Below are 24,057 nucleotides of genomic sequence, written 5' to 3' on the forward strand. Positions count from 1 at the left end.
TTCTGCATCAGTTGCCTCTCTTATTTTAAAAGACATATTTAGGAAAATGCACATTTAGAGAAGTTTTGTCTTCTGCAGACATGACTCACCATACTGAAACTGATGAATTAGCTTTCGTCTTTGACCAAAGAGACCACTCTCTAGCCTAGCCTAAATATACACAAAACACACCCCATCCCCACATCCCCACACCCCTACACCTCCACATCCCCACACTCAACACCTCACACTCCCACACCCCCACACACCAACACACATTCCCACACCCCTACACCTCCACATCCCCACACAGCCCCACCTCCACACACCGACACACCAACACACTCACAACCCCACAGCCTCATATCCCACACCCCTACATCCCTACACCCCCAGATCCCACACTTCCATACCTCACACCCCCATATACCACACCCCAAATTCTACACAACACACCCCCACATTTCTACACCCCTACATCCCCATACCCCACATCCCCACACAACCCACACCTTAAACCCCCACACTCCACACCTTACACCCACACACCTCACACTCACACACCCCAACACCCCACATCCCCACACCACACACCCCTATATCCCTATGCCTCCACATCCCTACACCCCACATCCTCATGCCCCCACACCCCCCACACTCCTATACCCCACATCTCCATACCCCACACCCTACACCTTACACACCCACACCTCACATACCCACACATCCCACATCCTCACACCCCACACCCCCACATCCCTATACCCCACATCCTCATACCCCACACCCTCACTCCCCACATCCCCACACCCTCACACCCCACACCCCAACATCCCCACCCCTGCATGTAAGTGCATTTTGTTCTTTTTTTCTCTGCAGGGTAAATCTTTTCTCTGATGTCTTACATTCAACACGTGCTCCTTTACACCAGACATCTCTTGTTTTTTATCCAGCTGATGATCTCACCTTTAACTGAATTATCTATGCATTGATAATTAACGTAACTATTGGTGTGCGTGAGTTCATTCCTTTCTTGCTATTCCTTTGTCTATTCCACCACTTTTTGCTCCATGTTCCTCCTTTCCTTCACTGGCACAATTAATGTTTTCTTTTTGTCTACTGATTTAATTTAAAGGGTTTTAAAAAGGCATTTTTATTCCCCTTAGGTTATAAACTATAGTCCTTTGTATTTTTAACTACTATAAACTCCTAAGCGTTAATATATGAAACTAATTTATCATGGGGTGTCTATAGCTGATATGCACTTCACATAAAGTGTAAAAAGTTCATTAACATAACTAAATTTCACTGCGCTCCCCTCCCTTTTTTGTCGGCTGCGTTTGGTGTGTATTTTATATCGACTCACACAAGAAACACTGTAGGTAAGCAGCATTTTGTTCAAGCAGTTTGCTGTCTTTCAAATAACTATAGTAAAGTCTTTGACTTTTCTCCTTTCCAGTACTTTTCATTTTGGGTTTTTGAGACAAGGGTTTCACGGTGTAGCACACATTGACCTCCAACTCTCTGTGCACTTCAGGTTGGCCCCACTTTTTTTGATATCCCTCTGCATATCCTCACGAGCGCAGAGATGATAGGCATGTTCCATCACGTCTTGCTCTTGTTCTTCCTCTTGATTCCATTTTTATTTGAGAGGTGCTTTTAAGCCCAAGGGGCCCCCTTTAAGGCTTGCGCTAAGTCAAACCCAGGAAGGATCACTTCTTTCCCTCTTCATGTATGACACGTTTGCTTTTCTTTCCGGAATCACAGTCTGCCACTGCTCAGGGACAAATACTTAAAAACAGTTTGTTTGGTTTTTTTTTTTTTTTTCATATTTCGTCCTCTCTAAGGGCTGTTTCCACCAATAGCCTATCATTTTCTGGACTATCCTAACAAGACAACACAAACTGGATTTCACAGACAGAAATTTGCCCCACAGCTCTGGGAACAGTTGGGCAAGGATGAAGCAGTAGGCATGTTTGCCTCCTTCCTAGGACTGTGAGGGAGAATCTATTCCTTGCTGCCCTTCTGGCTTCTGGTAGCTCAGGCCTTCCTGGGCTTAGAGAAGGGAAACTATTTTTAAAAAACAACTTGCTCCAAAAGAGCAGCAATCCACATTTAGATGCTAGGGATTAGTTATTCATGGTTGCCCCTCAAACATGGTAAACAAGGGCACACTCTGATGGCCTCAATCTTAGTTGATCTTCAGCAAAGGCCTCGTCTGACTTAGGTCACATTCAAGGAGGCCAAGACTTTAGGACTTCGGCACCGTTTTATAGAGGCCAGTGAGCCTCCAAAAGGCAAGCGTGACTTGCTCTCCATGGTTAGAAGCTGAGGACATTCTTGAGTGCTGCTGTCCATCAGCTGTACATTATCTCATCTTCAGTCTTGCTGGGAGCCAGGTGGATCGCGGACGGAGGACAGAAACAGTAGCTAGTAAGATTTGAGCTAATGGACAACACGGAGAAGCCTACGGTCCTCCAGCAGAGAACAGGCTGTATTGTGGATTACACTGATTGCTACTGACCTAGAAGGTACATAGAGGCTGTTAGAGTCACCTGCTCTTTTATCTGAAACACTTAAAAGGCTGAGTCCTTGTATGCACCAGACCTGGGCCTCGTAGCTACAGATAGTTCATGTGGAGTTTTTATTCTCATGGAAATTCATAGTCCAACTACCTGCTCAGATTTTGGCTGGACTATTACATTAGCAAACTAACCAGGAAGTTTTTGTTATTATATATATTTTTAATTGTAGTAAATACAATACAGCTAAAAGTTGAGAAAGGATTGTGCTTTTTGGTTTTGTTTTGTTTTTTAGTTTATCTAGTGAGTTTGATGAATATTCTTGAACTCACACTTGACCCAAAGTTGTAGATGCCAAAAGATTTGTTTATATGTGGAGAGAGAAAGTATTTATCAGATAGAGATGAAGCTAATAATTTTACAATTTCTGCGTGGCAGGTTCTAGTCTGATGAGCTCTGTACCCACATTAGCTCCTCTGTCCTCTGAACAGAGTCAGTGATGAGGAAATGCAGTGGAAGAACATGCCCAACCTCGGCTGCTAATCTGAGGGAGAGCCTGGCTGTGCTCCGCAGTAACACAACTTCAGAATTTGTGGAATAAATTGCAACTTAGAATAATTTAGATGCTATGGATTGGTTATTCAGTGCCAAACATCATATAAGTAACATTATTAAGACTGAATGGTTTATATTTAGGAAGCACACACAAGAAATGTATATTCATGTATATTATATTAACACACATATATTAATAATATATTAATGTATAGATATATATGCATGTATATACATATAAGTGAGCAATAACAATGAGTAAAAAAGAGTATGAATTTGAAGAAAAACTAGGAGGGGTGTATGAAAGAGTTTAGAGGGAGTAAAGGAAAGAAGAAGAAACATTATAATTACAATCTCAAAAAAAACAGGGAAAAATTTAAAAGTTAAAAAATTTAAAAAAAATTAAAGCAGATGCTGCTTCTAGAAGCTGTGGCATCTGTAGGTGATACATGGAGCTTTAGCAGCCAGGCTGTGATCCTGGGAGGGGTAAGACTATGCTCAACACCAACAGATCGAGGGTTACAAAGCAGAAAGGAGTCATGGTGTAATGGCTTATTAGATCCTCTAGATAAACCAATTGTAAAGCGATGCTAACTTTGAACGTTTTATCCACTGTAATTGGGAGTGGAAATATGCCCTTATCTGTACCGTTTAGAATTAGGTCTGCCTGCAGCCGTCACCGGGTCAGGAGCTCCTCTCCATCCTCCCTGCCTGTTTAATCCAGAGTGTTTATAGGGGAGCAGGCGTGCACGGCCTCACAGCCTCCAAATGAACTGAAAGGCTAGTAGCTATCTAAAGACCAGGATGTATGTTGGAATCCCACATTTGTGTGTTTGCACATTCAGAGACCAGGGACATCCATCAAGCCTGCTAAATCCCCCTTTTAGAGAGCGAATTTCAAGTATTATTTAAGACTGTGTGTATGTTGGATGAAGATTCCTTGCCATAATCTTTCTGGGAGTTGTCCACCCGTGACATGAGAATCCTGCTCTATAATAAGGTGTCTTTTCTCCCCTTAAATAGCCACTTATTAGGGCCAGGGATCTAATATTAGCCTTCCAACCCGCTGAAAAAAACCATTGGATTTTTTCTTCACAAACCTCGGGGTCTGGATGTATCTCTACACTTCTCAGTGCTCTACAGAAATTTAAAATAGTATCCTCCTCCTCTTCCCTTCAACTCCATACAAGCACAAGCCTGCTGCTTTGGAACTGGCAGATTTGTGTTTAATTTTATTTTCCATGTTTAACTGAGGCTGTCTCCCTTCTTTTTCTCTTTGGGAGTCATTTAGAGAATGACTATCATGTTTACCAACAGGACTCAGTGGCAGTGGTGGTGGTGTCTTAACCCAGACTGTCTGTGGACAGCAGGAATGTGAGAGGCTAAAGGTGGGACACATGGGAAGGAAAGTAGTTAATAGCTTGCAGATAGGACCTTAGCCTCCGGGGCGTCATAGCAGAGAGGAACATTCTGTTTGGAGCATTACACAGCTTTGGTTTATGCCAAAGAGGGAGAACAGTAGGGAATGGGGGGCTGGGGTGGGGCAGTACCTTGTAGGGCAGTTTTGCTTTGTGGCCAATGAGGACACCAACAGATCTTTAGATATTTGATTTTGAGTGTGGAATCTCACTATTTTTCTGGGAATTGAAAAACTGGGTTATTAAAGAAGACCAAAGAGACTATTTCCTTCATCCTCTTCCTATGTAGAGAAGGAGCATGAGAGTCCGGAAGTGTCACTGAAGGTCGCACTGAACCACAGCTGGAGAGGCGCTGTGGTGGGGGAGTCCAGTTTCCAGCTGTGTCAGCTTAGGGTTACACCTCTGCCTTGAACTGCCCTTTCCAGAACGTCCTTCTTGGGAGCTTGCTGTTCAGATTATATGAGTGTGGTGGTGCACACCTTTAATCATAGCATAATCCCAGCACTCAAGAAGCAGAGGAATCTCTGTGGGTTCAAGGCCAGCCTGGTCTACAAAACAAGTTCCAGGACAGCCAGGGCTACATAGACAGGCCCTGTCTCCAAAAAATAGAAAAAAAAATGGATGAGAAAAGATCTCGAAAGAATTCATTACCAGGCAAATAGGACATGCTCAATACTATTAGCTTTATAAAGACTGTCAAGATTGCTCAGTGGGTAAAGGAAATTACCACCAAAGCTGACAGTTGAATACTTTGGGACCCACATGATGGAAGGAGAGAATAAATTCCCACAAATTGTTCTCTGACTTTCACACGTACATGTGCATCATGGTACACACCTGCACGTGTGCATGCATGTGCATCATGGTACACACCTGCATATGTTCATGCATGTGCATCATGGTACACACCTGCACATGTGCATGCACACACAATAAAAATAATGGTGTGCAATACTTCTTAATTAGCTTGAAAGAGCCCAGACTCAGGAGAACACCATGAAAAGCATGTGCATGACTTCCTCAAGCTCATTCCTTTTCTCTTTCCCTCCCCCATGCTTCATTTAGCATCAAAATAGCAGAGACTCCTCCAAGAAGAAAGGCATCTTCAGCCTTCAACCTAGGACCTTTAGACCAAGGAAACAGCAACACGCCTGTGCCATGTTCCTCATCTTCCTTTTTGCTGGATTTCGGTTGCCTCGGGGTCTTTGTCCTGCTGCAAACTTCTGCGCCTCTCTTAGCCCCTTTCTTCATGGGGAGATTGTCACCTGCCAGAGGTGGGCCCAAGTGAATTTCACCTGCCATGCTCAGAGGATGGATTGTAACATCCACCATCTAATGGACCCGATGAAAAGGCGAGGTGGGGCAGCATTCCTTTCTGGTACGGGAGACAGCAATTAGATTGAGGGAGGTGATGAGAGACAACTCTATAGGCTGAGCTGAAGACTCCTGTGTATCAGATAGCTCGTGCCTGGCAGAGTGCACAAGTCTGGGAGTATTTGCCTCTCTCTCCACCACTGCCTTGCCTAGGTCAGATAACAATGGCTAGAGTCATGTCTCAGAAGGCAGTCCTTGTTACCTGACTCTCCTATTAAGCAGCACTTTGGGTTTTGCTGGAGGTAGGAAGAATTATCAGAGAGCAAGCCCTCGTGGAAATGGAGTACCATGAAGAGCTGATAGGGGCACTGACCTCATGCCAAATGCAGATTCATTAACTCTCCACTGCCCACTGTGAGTTGTAATTCTTGTGCTCACCTTACACATGGGTCAGATGCCTTCGTGTAGCCAGCACAGTCCGTAAACTGAGCCGGTTGGTCCTCAAAGCCACCCTGAGCAAAGCAAAGTGCTGGGGTGCCTGTCTACAGGAGTTTGATTCCTACAGCCCATACCCTGTTGCAAATCCCAGTGACTATGAAAAAACTGTTGCCCCTGCAGGGTGGGCATCAAGAAGAACCAGGATCAGGCAGACAAAGTGCAGGACAGACTGAAATAGGGGCTCATGGCTTGAAGGGGAGATGGGGTTGAACCAGAGACAAACCCAAGACCTCATCATTGTCCTGACTCAGTAGCTGTGTGGTGGAAATTAGGCACTGAGGGGGTGGCAGTGGGAGACACTTGCTCCAAACTGCCAAAGGAGCCTGTTGGGCTGCAGACCCTGAGCTTACATGAAGGACTCAGGTTCTTCTGTCCAGTGTGCAGGACCTCTAAGCTTGAAGGGAAACAGTCCCCTCCCCTATTATCTGTGTTTCCATTCGTAGCTTTAAACAAGTAGAGAGAGAAAATCCACACACACCATAGGAGAATCCATGGGCTGGTAGATCCAGAACAAGCAGGATGAAGTTAAATTGAAGAGACGCAAATCCTGTCTTTCTTAACAGCATGAACAGAGTGGAAAGACCAGTGGTTTGTCCAGAGATTGGAACCTTCCCTTGAATTGACTTAGTTAACAATTAATTATATTCTTCAAAGGGCAGAACTCTAAAGCTGAATAAAATACTTTCTCTTCTTATTCTTTTTCTATTACTATTTCTTTTTCTTCATTTTAAAAAAATTACTTTTTCTTATTTATTTAATTATTTATTTGTGTGTGTGCATGTGTGTGTTTATTCACCTAAAATTTCATCATCTGCCCTTCAGTGTCATTCAGAAAGTCTAGTCTCTTTTCCATCCAGTTCATTAGCCCTCTCTAAACTGGTCCCATGGACGCCACGTGGAGGACATCAAAAAAAGCAGCCCACAGAGAAGCAGGAAACGTTCTTCAGTGTCTTCCTTTCAGTGCCAATCAGCTGCGAACTTTCTCCAGTTCCAGTCTGAGGTGGATGAAGGAAGGATGGAGGATGGAGAGCGGCTGGTGAGCTCCGGGCTAATGGTGAACATAGAGAAAAGGAGAATATGAAAGGCGTGTGCAGTGTGTTCATGGACTGATTTTTGGTTTTGCTCACTTGTTATGGTGGGGATGCTTCTGAGATTTGCATCAGGAAGTCTTTCTCTGACCCTTGTCTCCTCAGCCCTCTGGGTGAGCAGTATTCAGTAGGTGTATCAGCTTAGATAATTCTCTTAGATAATTCTCTTAGATAATTCTCTTAGATAATTCTCTTAGATAATTCTCTTAGATATTCTCCCGGGTTCCTTTCAATGGGCACGTGGTGTATGGTGAGTCCATCACAGACAGTGACTCATCTTTCCCCACACTACTCTGTTTCCACAGATAGGATTCCTTCTAGCCTTGTCAATCACAGGAACTTTGATATATGGGTGTAAAGCAAGAAGTATATAAATGGGTGCAAAATGAAAACACAAACTCCCTTCAGACATCAGCCCTATGGACACGATGCACATGTCCACGTCCAAACTCATCAGAAGATACGCATGAAATACACGCACTTCATTTTCATTACATCTCAATAAAAAAAACAGAATATGTTGATAACCCTGGCATATTTAAGAAATAAACATTGATTCAGATAATGACTGAGCTGAAATCATCAACAAAGATCCACCTTCTCTCCAATGGACTCAGATGTGACCAATAGTGAATACACAGCTATCTTGCTGTTCAGGAAGTGTGCTCAAGACTTCAATCCATGACGTCATTAAGTCTTCATTTAAACATTATAACCCGCCACAGAGATCTTTGCTTTACTTGTTTCTTTGTGATTAAGGCTCCATACCTCTCGCTTGGATGCTGCCACCTGGCTTTGCCCTCTTGGCACACGCACTCCAAACATCTTCCCAGCCAGGCGGATTATGGACCAAAAATCCAGGCTGAATAACAAAGAAGGAGACTTCAGATTCTGACTTAAGATCCTTTCTCATAAACATGTGGAGCATGATAAAATTTTAATGTCAGCCCATTCTGCTCAAGGAGATGGATGAATAAATGTATAAATTGGGTTTTGACATTTGCTTAATGAAAACCAGGTCATTAAAATTAGAAAAGTTTGCTGCATAATTGTTTCATGTTGTTGCCTCTGGCACCTTTCTCAGAAAGATGAGTGTTTCCCTTAACATGTGACCGTGACATACGACACAGCGGGTCTATTTTGGATGGAAACACGAGGGACATGTATACAGTGGTTAAGTCAGTTGGTCAACTGATTTTAAAGCCAGGCCTGAGAACAGGTCTTGAAAAACCTTACAGTCTATTTCAAGGTTATGACCCACTAAAATTATTTACAAGTTCTAAAGCCAGAATTGTGCCCCAGGCTGCTATTTTGAGGAAATTCATTGGAATTCACTTACTGTATATGATGCTGCGTTTTCATTTTCTAAATTTTCCGCTTGCTCTCTTTATCCTTCCCCCTTTGTCATTTTCCTGCTCTTGCACTTTGAGAGACAAAGGGCTTTTCCCTTTGCCATAAAGCAATAGAGCACTGCTGGTGCTGACTAAATTTTCACATTGATGTAGAACACTGTCTAATCTAGAAGTGGTTCGCACGCAGCAAGAAAATTCAAGCCAGCCCCTATTTTTAGTGGGAGTATTTCTTTCCAGACCCTGGGAATTTTGCCGTATAGAAAAACACACCCAAATTAACCCAGAGGCTTCATTTTGAAATTTTCTGACAGCCTGACCTGCAACCTGGAGGTCAAGACTTCGGCTAATGAGATAGGGCTCAGAGTAAATAAAGACAACAGTAGCCTGAGCCCTCGTGTTTGCAGTCTGCTCCTCAGCAAACAGAGAACGGGTCTCTCTCATCATTCCCAACAGGGTAAGCTTTTCATTGGCTTGAACGACCTCTTCTGCAAGTTCTGCATTGGCAAGCATGAACTCTTGGTGTGAAGGACCAGGCGATGGGACGTGTGGTGGAGGGTCGGGAAGTAAAGACACGGTGGGAACCATGGCGTGAGGAGCCGGCTGGGAGTGAGGAGCTCTGCAGAGGGAGGCATGGATTTGATGGAGCCTGCGACTGAGCATGGGTGACCATGAAGCTAAGAACGTGTGCATTCCAGGTGTCTCTGCTCTGGGACATGTTGGGGAGAAGGATGACATCTTGAAAGATTTTAGAATCATTTAATCTAATGGTTTCCAGTGGGTTCCAACAGCTTGAGCTTGTCTTTCATCCAATTCAGATTTCAGATATATTAAGCAGATATACTCAAAGTTGCTTTGGGCAAAAATAAATAAATAAATAAATAAATAAATAAAAATTCAGAAATGGGACTAAAGATCCGTTATCTCTGTTTCCCTGTATCAAAAGGCCTCTGAGATCTCCCTCAAATCCTTGGCCTCCTTAGCTGAAGCAGAATTCGAGAACCACATACATCTTGGGAGGCCCAGCACTGGCAACCTCTGCAGGGCCCCTGGCTTAGTTCATCTACTTTAACCCCACTGCCACCCCCACAGCCTACCAGAGACTTTCCTTGCACCCCTAGACACACAGAGGACTGAAGCAAGAATGACTCCCTGAGGTCTGGGCATCGCTATATGTACTTACTGTAGATAGTTTGCTCTTTGGGGTTAGCAGACATAACCGTTTCACCTTCAAAATCTCAGTGACCGACACAACAGCAACCAGTTTTAATAAATGCTTGTCCTGGCGAAAGTGATGGCAGCCAGGGGATGACACCTGGCTTGCTAGGACTAAAGGAATAAAAAGGGACCCCGTTGAAGTGAATACCTTTAGAAGCAGACCTTAATTTTACTAAGCACTTAGTAGGTACAGGTGTTCTGATTAGTAAGGGACAGAGAAAGGCCACACAGCTAGTAAGCAGGGAACTGCACTTGATTCCAAGCTTATCTCGGCTTTTACCGTTCTGAAATAACGTCCTGATTCTTGGTTGAGCCCAGTGCTGTCAGAAGCTCACTAGAGACACAAGCTGGGGAAGGAGGGAGCAAAGGGTACACGGTGAAAATGTAAGAATCTGAGTGTTACTCAGTAATTTCTCCTAAGGGATGCTATTCTACCATTACCATCACCCTAAACTCCATCTGTCTTGCCTTCCCTGTGTCAGCTCACATCCTGACCCAGATTTTTTAATTCTAGCAGTCGATGGGTGGGTACTGTCTGGATTCCTGAAGGGTTTGTGCTACAGGACCATAACCACCCAGGGCTGTCCCCTCCCCAGTGATAGCCACACCAGCAGCAAGGAGACCAGACACAGACAGGGAAATGAGGTCATGGATACGTGCATTTATGTGTATGTAGCCTCTGGCACGCAGCGGGTGAAAAGTGGCTTGGTGTTTTCACTTCCTTAAAATATTTCTTTCTGAGCTGGGAAGATGGCTCAATCAGTGAAGTGCTTGCCTAACAATCCTGAGGACCTGAGTTTGATCCCAGAACATACATACATACATATATTATATATATACATATACATATCAATGGTACACACTTACAGTCAATAATACCACGAAGGCAAAGACAGCTGGATCAGCCATTTAAGCCTGCTCAACGAGTCCAAGCCCAATGAGAGAGAGACCCTGACTCAAAATGACCACTGTTACCACAACAAAAATCAGAGAAGGCACCTGGGGTTGTCTTCTGGTCTCCATGTGCACTTGCACACATGGGCACACCTATCCAACACAAACCACTTTCTTCCTGCGAGCTTCCCATACTTTCTTTCTCTGAAGTCTTCCTCTTTGTCTGGGATGTTTTGGCCTTACCAAAAGTCCATTAGAAATGACACTTTCAAAAAGACATCCTTCAGCATCTTAATGTCATGGTCAGGAATAGTTTCCCTCCTAAAGCAACTCCCCTCCACCCTACACTTGTGCTTGTCCCTGTTACCAGTTGGTACTTCCTCCTTCTATCACATTCGACGGGGGATGTGAGATTGTTGAGCTTCCTTTCTCCGCTTATTAATGGAGCTGGAGGTTTGATTTCTTTGAAAGCTAAATTGCAAATGAAGAGAATGGGTGGGAAAAGAGGTTTGTCTTCCTGTTCTTTGCCAAAGCTATGACCAGATAGATCATCAAGAATAATTTCCAAGCGATGTCAGATTGGAATCAGAACACATGTTGGGAGTAAAAGAAAAAAAATCATCTCTTGAATAGGAAAAGACTCGGACACTTGTGTCTTGCAAAGGTATTTCTTGAGTAAGTCGTAGTCCTTTTTCCAGGCTAAGCTTTGCAAACATAATCAGGTATTTTTTCCCGAGCATTAGCCTTTGATTCCCACACTTCTGAGTAGGTGCAGAAACCGCAGGGGGCCATTTTAGACACATTTTATATTCCTCTGTAACAGAAGTTAGGTGACTTGCCCATTGTCATTGGCCCTTTTGTGTAACAACCATGCACTTAAAAACAGGTCCTCTGAATTGTTAGCACTATATTTAAAAACTGTGGATTGATAAAAAGCTCACAAAATCACAAAATGTCTGTTACAAGCATGTGCTGGCAAAGTGTTTCTCCTCCTTGTTTCCTGCCTAGCTCCCGGACCCGTCTTTCCCTGGTCACTGTGCTGGAAAATAAGTGCAAAGAACTGATTTGGAGCCGGGAAAGGGAGGAAGAACAAGGCTCTTCGTCTCCAGGGACTGGTTTGAGACAATGCTTCCAAGATAACCCTGGAGCTATTGTGAAACCCGGACACACGAGCAGGGCCTTGTCCTAACCTCGAGCAGGGAGCAGCTTCCTGTCTACACACCTGCCTGCTTCCACTGTCCCTTGCCCACTCTGCCTTTGTGGTTTCTTCATCATTTGTGCCCAGAGAATGTGTCTAGGCTCCGTCTCCTGGTTAATCTTATTCTCTCTGGTCCATAAAAAAGAATCTCTCAATAGCCTTATCAGTTAGAAAACATGAGGCAATCCTGGCCCCTTGCCTTTCCCAGGCCTGCACATGGGTGTCTGGACTGTCCCCTCGCTCACCTGGCTACCCTGGCTCACCCAACGTCCTAGAAATCTCTGCTCCTCTAAGGCAGGTGCTCAGGCAGATTAGAAACGCTTTCTATGAAGAAGAGGGACACCCTACTCCTACACTGTTTCATCACCAAGATAGCTTTGTTTTCTCATCATCAAGATGGCATTTCTCCCTTTCCAGCACAGGCTGTTAGACCAAGAAACAAAGTAACTGGCATTTTCCCACCAAGTAGTTAAAAAAAAAAATTTAAGTCTAACCCATAAGAATCACTGCCCATTCTAGTGAAATGTCATTTGTTACATTGTTAGTGTCTGGCAGGATAAATAAACTGGAGAGGGGATTCTGGAAAGTTCTGTCACCACTTTCTTCATGTATTTAACAATTTGAGAAGACCTGAGAGGCTTCTTGACCACGGACCTTATTTTCCTATTGCATGGACAGGTCGGAGTGCTCTTTCATGGCTCAGGTACTGGGGCACACACATAGCCACTGTTTTTGAATACTGTTATTAAAAACCATGACTAGTCCCCGGCTTATTTAAAAACCTTTCTATGTCCTCACCTACATCTATCCTAGAATTTACACTGTAACCCAGACAACTTGGAAATCTTAATCCTTTTGTCTTAGCCTCCTAAGGACATGGGACTATAGACCTGTGCCACCAGCCCAGGCTAAGTTTTAAACTTTGTGCTCAGTTTTCTCTAAGTTAACCTCCTTTTATAATTCAGTTTTTCATTTTGCCATCCAAAGTCATATGACTTCAGTATGTGTATCTTGATCCTTGCAAGCCCCTGAAATTCTGATGTTGAATCCTAGAGCCCAGTGTGGTGTGTGGACTTTTGGGAGAAAGTGCCCCAGCGGAGGGGATCTTCACCTCCCCATTTTCTATTTGGGAGGACATAAGAAGAAGCCTTGGTCTTAGGCTCCTCAACTGTTTGAACTTGAACTTCTGCTGTTTACAAGTCACACAGTCCACAGGATTCTGCTCAAGCAGTTGAGTGTTTCCAACAGTCTCTGATAAATGTCCTTGGCATGATGCCCATCACTGCGGGTCACAAAGCATCCACAACTGACGGATAGCATGACACATGGGCACGCACGGAGGGGAGAGCACTTCAAAGACATTCTAGACATCCATAATTGCTTTGTCTGGGTGCCTGCTATTCTCTTGACAGATTAGGTTTGTGTTTAACGTTAGAGGCTGAGAACAGCTCTAACATCCACCTAGGCGTTTTCAGAGTTGGTGTTTTGTTACTCCCATGAAAATTTTCTCAGCAATATTTAGATTTGCTGTGGTCACTTGATAACCAAGTTGTTACACTCAGTTGAGTTTAGTCATAACAAAATAAACTCATAAAGCTAATTTGATTTTCATACTTATTTCTAAGGAAAAAGAGGGGGCTCTCTCTAATTGAAAATTTTCTTCCCCAGAACTTGCACTTTCCCATAAAAATGATGTTTTCCAAGTATGATCTTTGATTATGTCAGGTTTCTTAGAAGGCATTTACACCATATTACAACAGTAGACGGTAGTTAAATGTTTTATAATTATCTGGGTTCACAGTGTTTTCTTCTGCTCCAACATCTCTGGGAGGTGTGGGAAACAGTGTTCTCCGGAAGATAAGGAATGGGGAGAATGTCCTTGTTAAGGCTCCGGGTCGTACTGTTGGGGTCCAGAAAGGGCACCCATGGGTGGCACACACCCCCACCTAGTCAAATGCACGAAGAGAATTAATAATGATAATATGTGAGAATCTGAAGTATTCAGTGAAACTCCAAGGACACAGCCTGGAAGAAACTTCTTACATGGAAAAGAGAAGGCTTTAGTTGGAGAAATAGTGTTGACAGATCACAAACTCCAAACAATGACCCTGGGTAGTAGTAAGTCATTGGAGGTATAGCTCGATCTGAGACTAGGTAATACCGTCTCTCCTCCAAAAAAACAAGGAGTGCCCCTCTCTTGGGGGGCGTTAAACCCAACATACACCATGCAGTGGCTCAGACTAAGATACTATTTGTTCTGGGGTCTGGGTCACATCTGCTGTTCGATTCCTCCCTTACATCTCTCCTCTTCAGCTCAGTGCTTAGCAAATCACTTTCGTACTAAGTTTCTGCCAGGCAGTAGGATGCTGTGCATCTTATAAGCGCTGTTGTATTCTCCTAAGTTAACTGCTATATGTAAGTTTCACGCTGCTAAGATCCCCATTTAAAGAAGAGCACACTGAGGTTTGAGGAAGTTGATCATTTGGAGAGATAGAGTGAGCCAGGTCTTTATTTTCATGTTCTCCAGTCTTTGTGGGGGAAATATGAACTTAAGGTTTTTATTGCTATGAGGAGACACCATGGCCATGACAACTCTTACAAGGAGTTTCAGAGGTTCAATCCATTATCATCATGGTGGGTAGCATGGTGGTGTGCAGGCAGATGTGCTGGCTACCCACAGAAAGTAGACTGAGACATGGGGTGGGATCCTGAGCAATGGAAGCCTCAGAGCCCACCCCCACAATGGCATATTTCCTCCAACAATGCCACACCCATTCCAATGAAACCACCACCTCCTAAGAGTGCCGCTCCCTATGAGATGGGGGCCAATTACATTCACACTGCACAGAACCCATTCCTCAGAAAACATGGCAAGCCTATGGTTAAAAGTCATCAAATATAGAGCTCTTTTTCCTGGATCTTTCATGTCTTATTAGAGTATGTTTATTTTTATTCTATCTTATTTCTGGTGTTTAATTCCATACTAAGTTTTAAAAATCAACATTAAAGACTATTGGTATTGATTTCATCATTTTGCTTAATATGCTTGGCCCTTCATATCTGCTGGCTCTGCATCTCTGGATTCAGCCAACTATAAATTGAAAATACTCTTGAAGAAAAAAAGTGTTTGTCCTATGTATGTCCAGATTTTCTTCATCATAATCCCCTAAACAATAGTCTAATAATTATTCAAATGTATTTGCAATGATCCCAGCGTGTATTTAAAGTGCATAGGAGCACCATACAACCTCCATGTGGATACTAGATGATTCTATGTAAGGGAATTGGGCATCCACTGTGTTTGGTATCCATGAGGATGTCCTGAGAGCAGTTCTCTATGTAAAAAAAAACTGTACTATACAGTGGTACTATACAATGACAGAAATAGTGAGAGCATTTCACTCTTAACAGGAGCCATTAAGATGTCACAACTTATACTTCCTAAGATGTACACATGCACGTATATCATTATTAGCAAAACATTTTAGTTCAATGTATGTACATTCTATGAACAGCTTCTGTTTGACTTCCTGATGAGCAAAGCAGGCTCCTATGAAGAGGAATTGCAGAGGACTAGTCTCTAGCTTCCTGACCACGCCATCAGTTTTGGTGGGAGGGGTCATCTAACACAGGAAAGATTATGAGTGATGAAGCCTGTGATAGGGTTTCTACCATTCCAGTTTCTCAGAATGCTGTTGCTAATTCTGTACAGGGAAAGCAAGTTCTGGTTTGGGTAGAAAAATCTAGCCTCTTGGGACTGTTCAGTCGTAGAGACAACACATGTGCATGTATTTGGCTTTGAGTTTTTGTGGGTTTATCAGAATCCTGTGCCTATGGGATCGTCAAAAATAATATATGCAACTAAAACATCCAAAAATAGCAACCGAGAAAGGTTTGTGCCTTGTCTCCTCTGTTCACGACACTGTGATTCCATCAGACTTCGTATACAAAACAAAATAGTAAGAATTACTAAAATTTTCAATTTGGAGATGGCAACAGCACAGCATTAAAACAAACAGGGAACCTTCCTCAGTGTGGCACCCATGACCCAGCACTGGCCATACCTTCATAAAGTTAGCCTTGGCCAGGACCCATGTTTGCGTCTATGTGAGACCAAGGTTACCCTGCCTACTCCACTATGCTGTATTAATTCCACCTGAACACAAGAGACTATAATGTTAAACCATTCAGACTTTAGTCTGCTATCCTACTTGTAGTAAGTAGTTCTAAAATGTGTCCACAAATTATTTAATATACATTCCTTTAGAAAAGAGCTTAGGTCTGGGTTTCAGGTCTAGCTCTTGGATTCAATCCCAACTACAACAGCAGCAAAAACAAAACAAAACAAAAACCCTGATTTTTTTTTAAAATGGAGTTTAACTCTCTTCCTAGGAATAAACTGTGTAGTAAATTACTTATAGCAAATATAATAGGGTAAAATGACAGGGAACAACCTGGAGAAACCTTACATCTTCTGTCCTCTTCCTCTCAGATGACTTGTTCTGATGACAACCTGCTGCTGTACCAGGAGATGATAAAACAGCCATGCTGGGATCACCTGTTGGGGGCGCTAATGAGACCGAAGAACTAAAACCAATGTTATGGGGGCATGGTTTGCAAGGAAGTGGGGTGACCATCCCCTACAAGGGGAGGAAGGCCAGGTCTCCACCCTACTCTCATTTCTGTTATGGAAATCTGGCCAATCACAGGCTGAGTGCCCACTCTCTGAGGCAAATGTGAAGTTTCCTTACTGTTCGGAAGACTATTTCTCTTATCATTGTGAACGTACTTTAGGTTGGTCTTGTCTTACAGGACTCATGCTAAAACTGCTTGAATTTAGGCATTCATTGCTTGGGAGAAAAGCTGAGATCTATGCAGAAACTGGCATTTTCTATGTATGTATGTATGTACTTACGTATGTCTGTCTATCTATCTATCTATCTATCTATCTATCTATCTATCTATCTATCTATCTATCTATCTATCTACATACCTTTCCATCTATCTCTGTGTGTACATGTGCCAAAGTATGCATGTGTATCTATCTATCTATCTATCTATCTATCTATCTATCTATCTATCTATCTATCTATCTATCTATCCATCCATCCAAACTACCTTTGATAGGATGGACATGTTTTTCCTAGCATGCAGTCATTCTGTCTACAAGCACAGTACATTTTTCATTTTGTTCAAGCCAATTTTTGTATATTTAAGGCACATTCTGGTATTTTTCTGATAAAGACTTTGCATTTTGAATATCTTCATTAACTATATTTTCTTCGTGTCTCCTGTCATGTCTTTCAGCTTGACTTATCCTTGCCTTTGGTTCTAGGGCATTACACACATAAGATCATATAATCTACAAGTAGAAACAGGTTAGCCTTTCTGTTTAATTTTCTTAGGGGGAGTCTCTAATCTATTTCTCTTATGATTGTAAGTAGCCTATGCTTCCAGTACAAAGAGAACTAGTGAGAAGTAGCGAACACTTTTGTTTTCTTCATGGCATTAGCAGCAATTCCTTCAATGTCTCTTCATCAAACATGACACTGAGCTTAGGGATATATAACTTCCCTTGTGTTAAATTAATCACAAATTCATATTTTTGTATTTTTAATTAAGAAAAGCAGCCAATTATATGGAAAAGTTTTTATTACTGTTTCTAGAGGATGATTTTTTTCTTAGACTTTTTAATATACATACATTTTAGATTTTCTAACTTCCAATTTCCTAATTGCTTGAACCTCCCCATTAAAGCCTACTTTATCATAGGGTAGGTTTTCTACATAGTAGCAGATTCTATTTGTTAAAATCTTGTCTGAACACTTTAGACACCTTGTTTTATAGGATAGTGGCTGGGGAATTTCTTTCCCTATCAGATTTAGAGTCCAATGTTGTATCTCCTTCAGGGAAGAATTTAATATGTTTCTTTTAGTCTTGACTTTCTGAAACAATTTAGGAAATATTTTAACAACACACCCCCACCCCAGTTTCGCAAGCATGATAGAATTTCTCCTGTCCTTTTTCCCTTGACACTGTCCACAATAGGTAATCTGGGTCTACTCCATAGTACAGCTGATCCTTGGTAACTTTCTTCAGTGCTCCCATGGAAATGTGTGAACCCAAGCCTTCCATCTCTCTCTATAAGCTGTATGCTTCTATGCAATATGATACAGTCTGTCTAGCTTTTCAAGTTTATTTGCATAAAGGACTATAGAATTTGTATCATGTGTTTTAAAATTGGTTCTTCTTTCAGGACTGTTCCTCCCCAACTGTAAATGCATAACTTTTTGCTGTATCCTTTCCTATTAAAAGTTAATGTGTGATTAAGCTTAGATGCTAATTCCTTCACAAACCAGAGGGGAGAAGATTTTGGATTTAATTGAATCTGTTGTCTTTCTAGTGGTTGGCTCTTTTGTGCCCCCTTTTCTCTCTTCCTTCTATTGCATTAGTATTACAAAACTATCTTATATACGGAAAAGAGCCATTCTCAAAGTGAGGGTACCATTCAGTGAGCTGGGGATCTGGATGAAAGGTAGGGCCCAAGACATGGAAGTTTGCACTCATGGGAGCAATGGGTTTTCCTGAGCCAGACATTTGTTTTACTGTTGAAATTGCCTCTAGATTCTTCAACCTTTAAACATACCTTTAAACACTAATAACTTAAGGAAGCTTCTATGCCTCCCTTTGGCTTTAGATTGGGGCTGTATCTCTGGTCCTTTTGTGTTAAGGCTTCTAGATTATTGGACAGAGTAACCCTGAGTGTCCCTGGCTCTCCAGATTGCAGATGACAATTGTCCAAGTCACCCCTATTAATGCTCCCTTATAATCGCTTATTCATTTGATAGGCCCACTCCTCTGGTGAGCCCTAATTAGCACATTCGCTTTGCCTAGTTATTTGCACAAAAGTCACTTTCTATTATTCAATTGCTTTTATCTTTCTATACTTATATAGCTCTTATAATTTGACTTTGAAATGTGTTGTGTTGTTTTGGAGGACAGAAATCTATAACAATCATTCTTAATTGTGAAGTGTGTCTTCTGTGATTAAAAAGTGATCTTCACACTTGATCTAAAGCAAAAGGCTGAGAAGCGATGAAAATGATCTTGCTTGCTACACAGAATTTGTTGTAAATTCATTGCCCGTCATCTCTTTCCCTCGGCTCACTTTCTAAGTGCTTCTACTTTCTGCAATGCTTCGTCTTCCTCTGTACTTACCTTCTCCGATTCATTTTGTTTATGGAGTTGTGCTTCAAAAGACAGTATAGAGTTGGAACTTGGTTTTTGTTTTGTTTTTAGTTAAAAACAAAAAATTTAATGGTTGAATGAAGCCCATTTATATTTATTGCTATGACTGTTATGCTCTACTCAAAGTTTATTTTTACTTTGTTTAAACTGACAACACAGGCCCTAGGGAATATATGCATAATGTTTCATACTTCCATGCAAGACACCTTTTTATCCTGTGTCACAACTTCAATATACTTAAAAGATCACCATTGCTGAAGTTGCACTGTTAATCTTCTTTTTCAGATAAATTTCAGCTTTTGAGCACATGTCCCAGACGGGATCATGGGCACAAGTTTTCTTGGGCAATTCTGTGTTTGAAGCTGTTTTTTTATGACTTCAAAATGTTAAGGGTTCTTTTGGCTTACCTGTGAAATCTAATAGTTTTGATAGGGTAATTTTCAGTCTCTTGGTTACTTTGCTGTGCTGCTCCGACTCCCCTTATTATGCCATCATTCAAATTCAGTCTTCCCCTGGCACCTTGCAATTTAGTCTCTTTTGTATATGAATCTCCCCTTTGTCTTCCGCCTTTCCTGGCTGCAGTCAGCCCATTTTTGTCCTCTTTTGACTTCCTCCCTTTTCATGTCCTAGGTGCTTTCTGCTTATGTGTGTGTTACATTTCAGACTCAGGGTGGGGAGCTCCAAATAGTGTATGCCGTTCAGGTTGGAGTATTGCCTTACATTTTCCTTCAGTTTCCTCGCTGTTTGCTTCCAGACCAACTTTGATCAGCCGCCGCGCTCCGACACTCCTTCTGGCTCCTCTTGATAAGCATCCGTGTGCACAAAGCTGGTTTGTGTCTCTACATTTCTGTGGTGGGGCCAGCGATGTGGAGGATTTATCAGATACATTCGAGAACACTCATCTGTCAGTGGAATAAAATATGGTTTTTATCCTGAACAATTTTTGTTGCTGGGCTGGGGGTGGGGGAGGGCTTTGGTAGAGAGTCAAATCATGTATAGGTTTCCATATTAGAGTTCATTTAAAATGTATTTATTCTTAAATTACAAATTACATATGCTCTTTTGTATAGGATTATAGTGATGCATCAAAATGCCACATTGTAATGTATTTCATTGATGACTCAGTTTCCTCTTGCCTTCACGAGTCTCATTTTCCCTCTCTTGTCACACTTCTGCCTGAAGCTTTACCTTCCCAAGACAGCATGGCTCCTTCTGCCTTATCCAGGAAGATGCCTCACTCCCTGAAGTCAGTGCTTTGAACTAGCAGCACACACCCCTGCCTCCATGTACCCGAGGTCACAAAGCAAAGAGATTCTTTTCTTCCTGGGCTTCGCTGTTGTTTGAATTGGGGGGGGAGGCACACTAGCTCTCTTCTTCCATTGGTCTTCTCACCTCCTGAATTCCCCCTGGCTTCAGTGAAGACTTGCAAGTATGATTCTGGAACTTAGCTCACTAGAACCTGGTGCTTACATCGCCATAAATAAGAAATTTAAGTTGAGTCTTCTTAGGTTAATTCTACGTTGGCGTTTTGTTATGACAGCATACATATCTTTATATTAATTATATTTGCTTCTTGAGTTTGTTTTAAGGTTCACTGGGAATTGGGGGTTAGTTAACGAGTTAGCCATGAACTGCTCCGCTACAAATTCTCCTTAAGATGTATTTTTTTGCATAGATGTTCATTTCCAGAACTCACTGTGCACATTGCTACAAGTAAATTAGAATTTTCCTTTCATTAATCTTGCCAGGAAGAGGTGTAATTTAATTCTTTCAAAGTTAGACATGTACCGAAAAACTGTTTTGGTTAAATAACAAGTGAGAAATTTCAATTTCCCCTGAAAGATGGTTGTCTGAAATAGCAAAAATATTATTGTTCTCACAAAATAAGACTCGAGGAAAAAAATAAGCATAAGATTTACAAGTCAATTGTAATTATAGACTACGATGAAGGTGTTGCAGGTAGAGCCTGACTTACCTTGCAGGGGTGGCCTGCTGTCAGGGTGCTGGGACTTGCACTGTACGGAGCATGTGCAGTCCTTATCTCGACGGTAGTTACACTAAAAAGAATGGTAGGTAAGGAATATTCTCTTGGCGTACTTCCCCTTCTCTAATAGCTCCCCATTTGGTCATATTTAATGTCTTCATTACAGCAGCATGGGATCTTCAAAGATGTTCTTTCTCCCCGCATTCCACATTCTGAAGTAGCAAAGCAAGGGCTCTGCTTTTATTGCACCCTCGCAATGCTTAAAAATTAATAGATTGTGTATCTCTAGTGAGTGAAATTCAAGGAAAAATTAAATACATCATTAAAAGGTTATTTTACATTATAATAATTTTATTTTGGAAAATTAAGTACACCAAAACATTCAAAATATTAAAATGACCATCAATTGCATATCTTTTCATGAAGACATATATTGGTCTATTTTTGAAAATATATTTTCTAAAGCTGCATAATGCCTTTACTAGATTTATCTCCCCAACATAAAATTTTGGTCCCATATTTCTTGATTTTTGATGTATTATGTCATGATAAACCCAATATTAGGGCAGAGAAATGGCTGAGAAAAGCATTTGCCACACAAGTGTAAAGACCTGAGTTCAGATCCGTAGAACTGATGCAAAGCCCGGTGTAGTAGCATATGTCTTCCTCCCAACACTGCTACAGAAAGAAAGGCAGTAGAGACGAGAGAAATCGAGGAAGCTTGTGGGCTTAGCTAGCCTGGTATACACAGCGGTGAACAACAAACCAAGACTCAAGCACAGTGGAAGGTGAGCAACAACACCTGATGTCCTCTGTCCTCTACTTACGTGCCATGGCATGCACACAGCTAAACTCTCTCTCTCTCTCTCTCTCTCTCTCTCTCTCTCTCTCTCTCTCTCTCTCTCTCACACACACACAGGGTATTAAAATACAGTATAAACTGAAAATATAACAATCTGAAAATACATCAAACACACCAGAGCTATCAAATACGTGGAGTACGGGTTGCTTATCGCTCTATTTGTAGAGCTCTCAGCCTCTGCACACCATCATTAGAGAACCCTGTACCGTGTCCTTGGCTCCTGTCCTCGTTAGGGTTACTACTGCTGTAATGAAACACCATGACCAAAAGCAAGTTAGGGAGAAAGGGGTTTATTTGGCTTACATCTTCACATCACTGTTCATCACTGAAGAAAACCAGGACAGGAGCTGAAACGGGGTAGGGATATGGAAACAGGAGCTGATGCAGAGGTTATGGAGGGGTGCTACTTACTGGCTTACTCGTTGTGGTTTGCTCAGCAGGCTTTTTCATAAAACCCAGGACCACCATACACAGTGGACTGAGCCCTCTTTCACCAATCATTAATTAAGAAAATGCTCCACAGGCTTGCTTGCATACATCCTGATCTTACGGAGGTATTTTCTCAGTTGAGGCCTCCTTCGGACTGATGACACTAACATTGACATAAAACTAGCCAACACAATTCTGGGAAAGATCCAAAGATCACAAGTCTCATTGTCTCGCCCAGTTATGAACCCTGAGAGCTGCAATAATGATCCTCCTGGCAAGATATGCCATTGGAGAAACAGTTACATGACTGTTATGGGAACAGCCAAGCAGTTTTTGATTGGACTTAAGTCCTGATTCACAAGGTAGAACCCGAACCTGACACTGTCAGTGAGTTCAAGAACCCAAGTAAAAGTAAAAGTCCTAGGGGAAAATCTGCCACTATTATTCTCATAGATGGTTATAACAGCAACACGATCCCTAATGACGTATTGGTACATTCACAGATCAGTGCATTGCTCAAACCTCATCAGAGAAGCTTTGTCTTACAGTCGATGGCAATTAACACAGGTAATAAGGGAGACTTTGGAATACTGATTCTTATATGAAATGTCATTATTATACCCTTCTTCCTTTCAAGACTCAGGGAACTATGTAGAAGAGAGTGCAAAGACTTTAAGCCAGAAGTGGTAGATGACTTCAAAGAAACATGTTTAGTAAGCAGAGCAGGGTGGATGTACACATGAGCTCATGAGACAGTGACAGCATGAACGAGATCTGCTCGGGCTCAAGGTTAAGATCATAGCTTGGAGGAGGGCGGGTGGGCATGAAGTCCCACCCTTGGCCAAAGTTCTGTTGACATTTAGTTGCTGCTGGGTGAGGAAAACTTGGTTTTGTTCAGTAGAGTGACACTGTGTGTATGTTGACCATTTTAGTCAGGCCCCATTTCCAGAAATAGATAACACACACTGGGAGGGAGAAGGGAGAGAGGTAGAGGGAGATCAATAGGGAAGGGGGAGGGAAGAGGTAATGAGGGAGGGAGAGAGAAAGAGAGAGAGAGAGAGCAGGAAGTGAGTGGTCAAGAAGATAGGGGAAGTTATTGAAGGAGCATGAATACGGCCAAGATATATTGTATTAAGTTATAAATTCAAAGAATAAATTAAAACACTATTTTTAAATGTCTGTGAGTCGATCAAGTCAGATGCTGTTCATATTAAAATTATCTAGAAATAGGTTTTCCTTTTTACAGGATAACTGTTTCACCTTTATAGAAATTAATATCTTTCATCAGCACTGTAAAATTGTGCTCTTTGAATAGATGGCATACATATCTACTTTGAACAAAACAATTCTAACATCATCAGTGAGGATTAAAACTAGATGACTTGTCTGGTTTTGCAAATGAATAGACATTGTTCTTGCTGATATTTCTGTGTTGACTGTGTAATGAGATCCTGGGAGACTGTATGATTTCAAACACACTAACATTCAGGGGTTGCAGGGT

The sequence above is a fragment of the Alexandromys fortis genome, unplaced genomic scaffold (assembly GCF_014885135.2).
Source record: "Alexandromys fortis isolate MF-2015 unplaced genomic scaffold, M_Fortis_MF-2015_v1.1 scaffold_220, whole genome shotgun sequence".
NCBI classification, from domain to species: domain Eukaryota; kingdom Metazoa; phylum Chordata; class Mammalia; order Rodentia; family Cricetidae; genus Alexandromys; species Alexandromys fortis.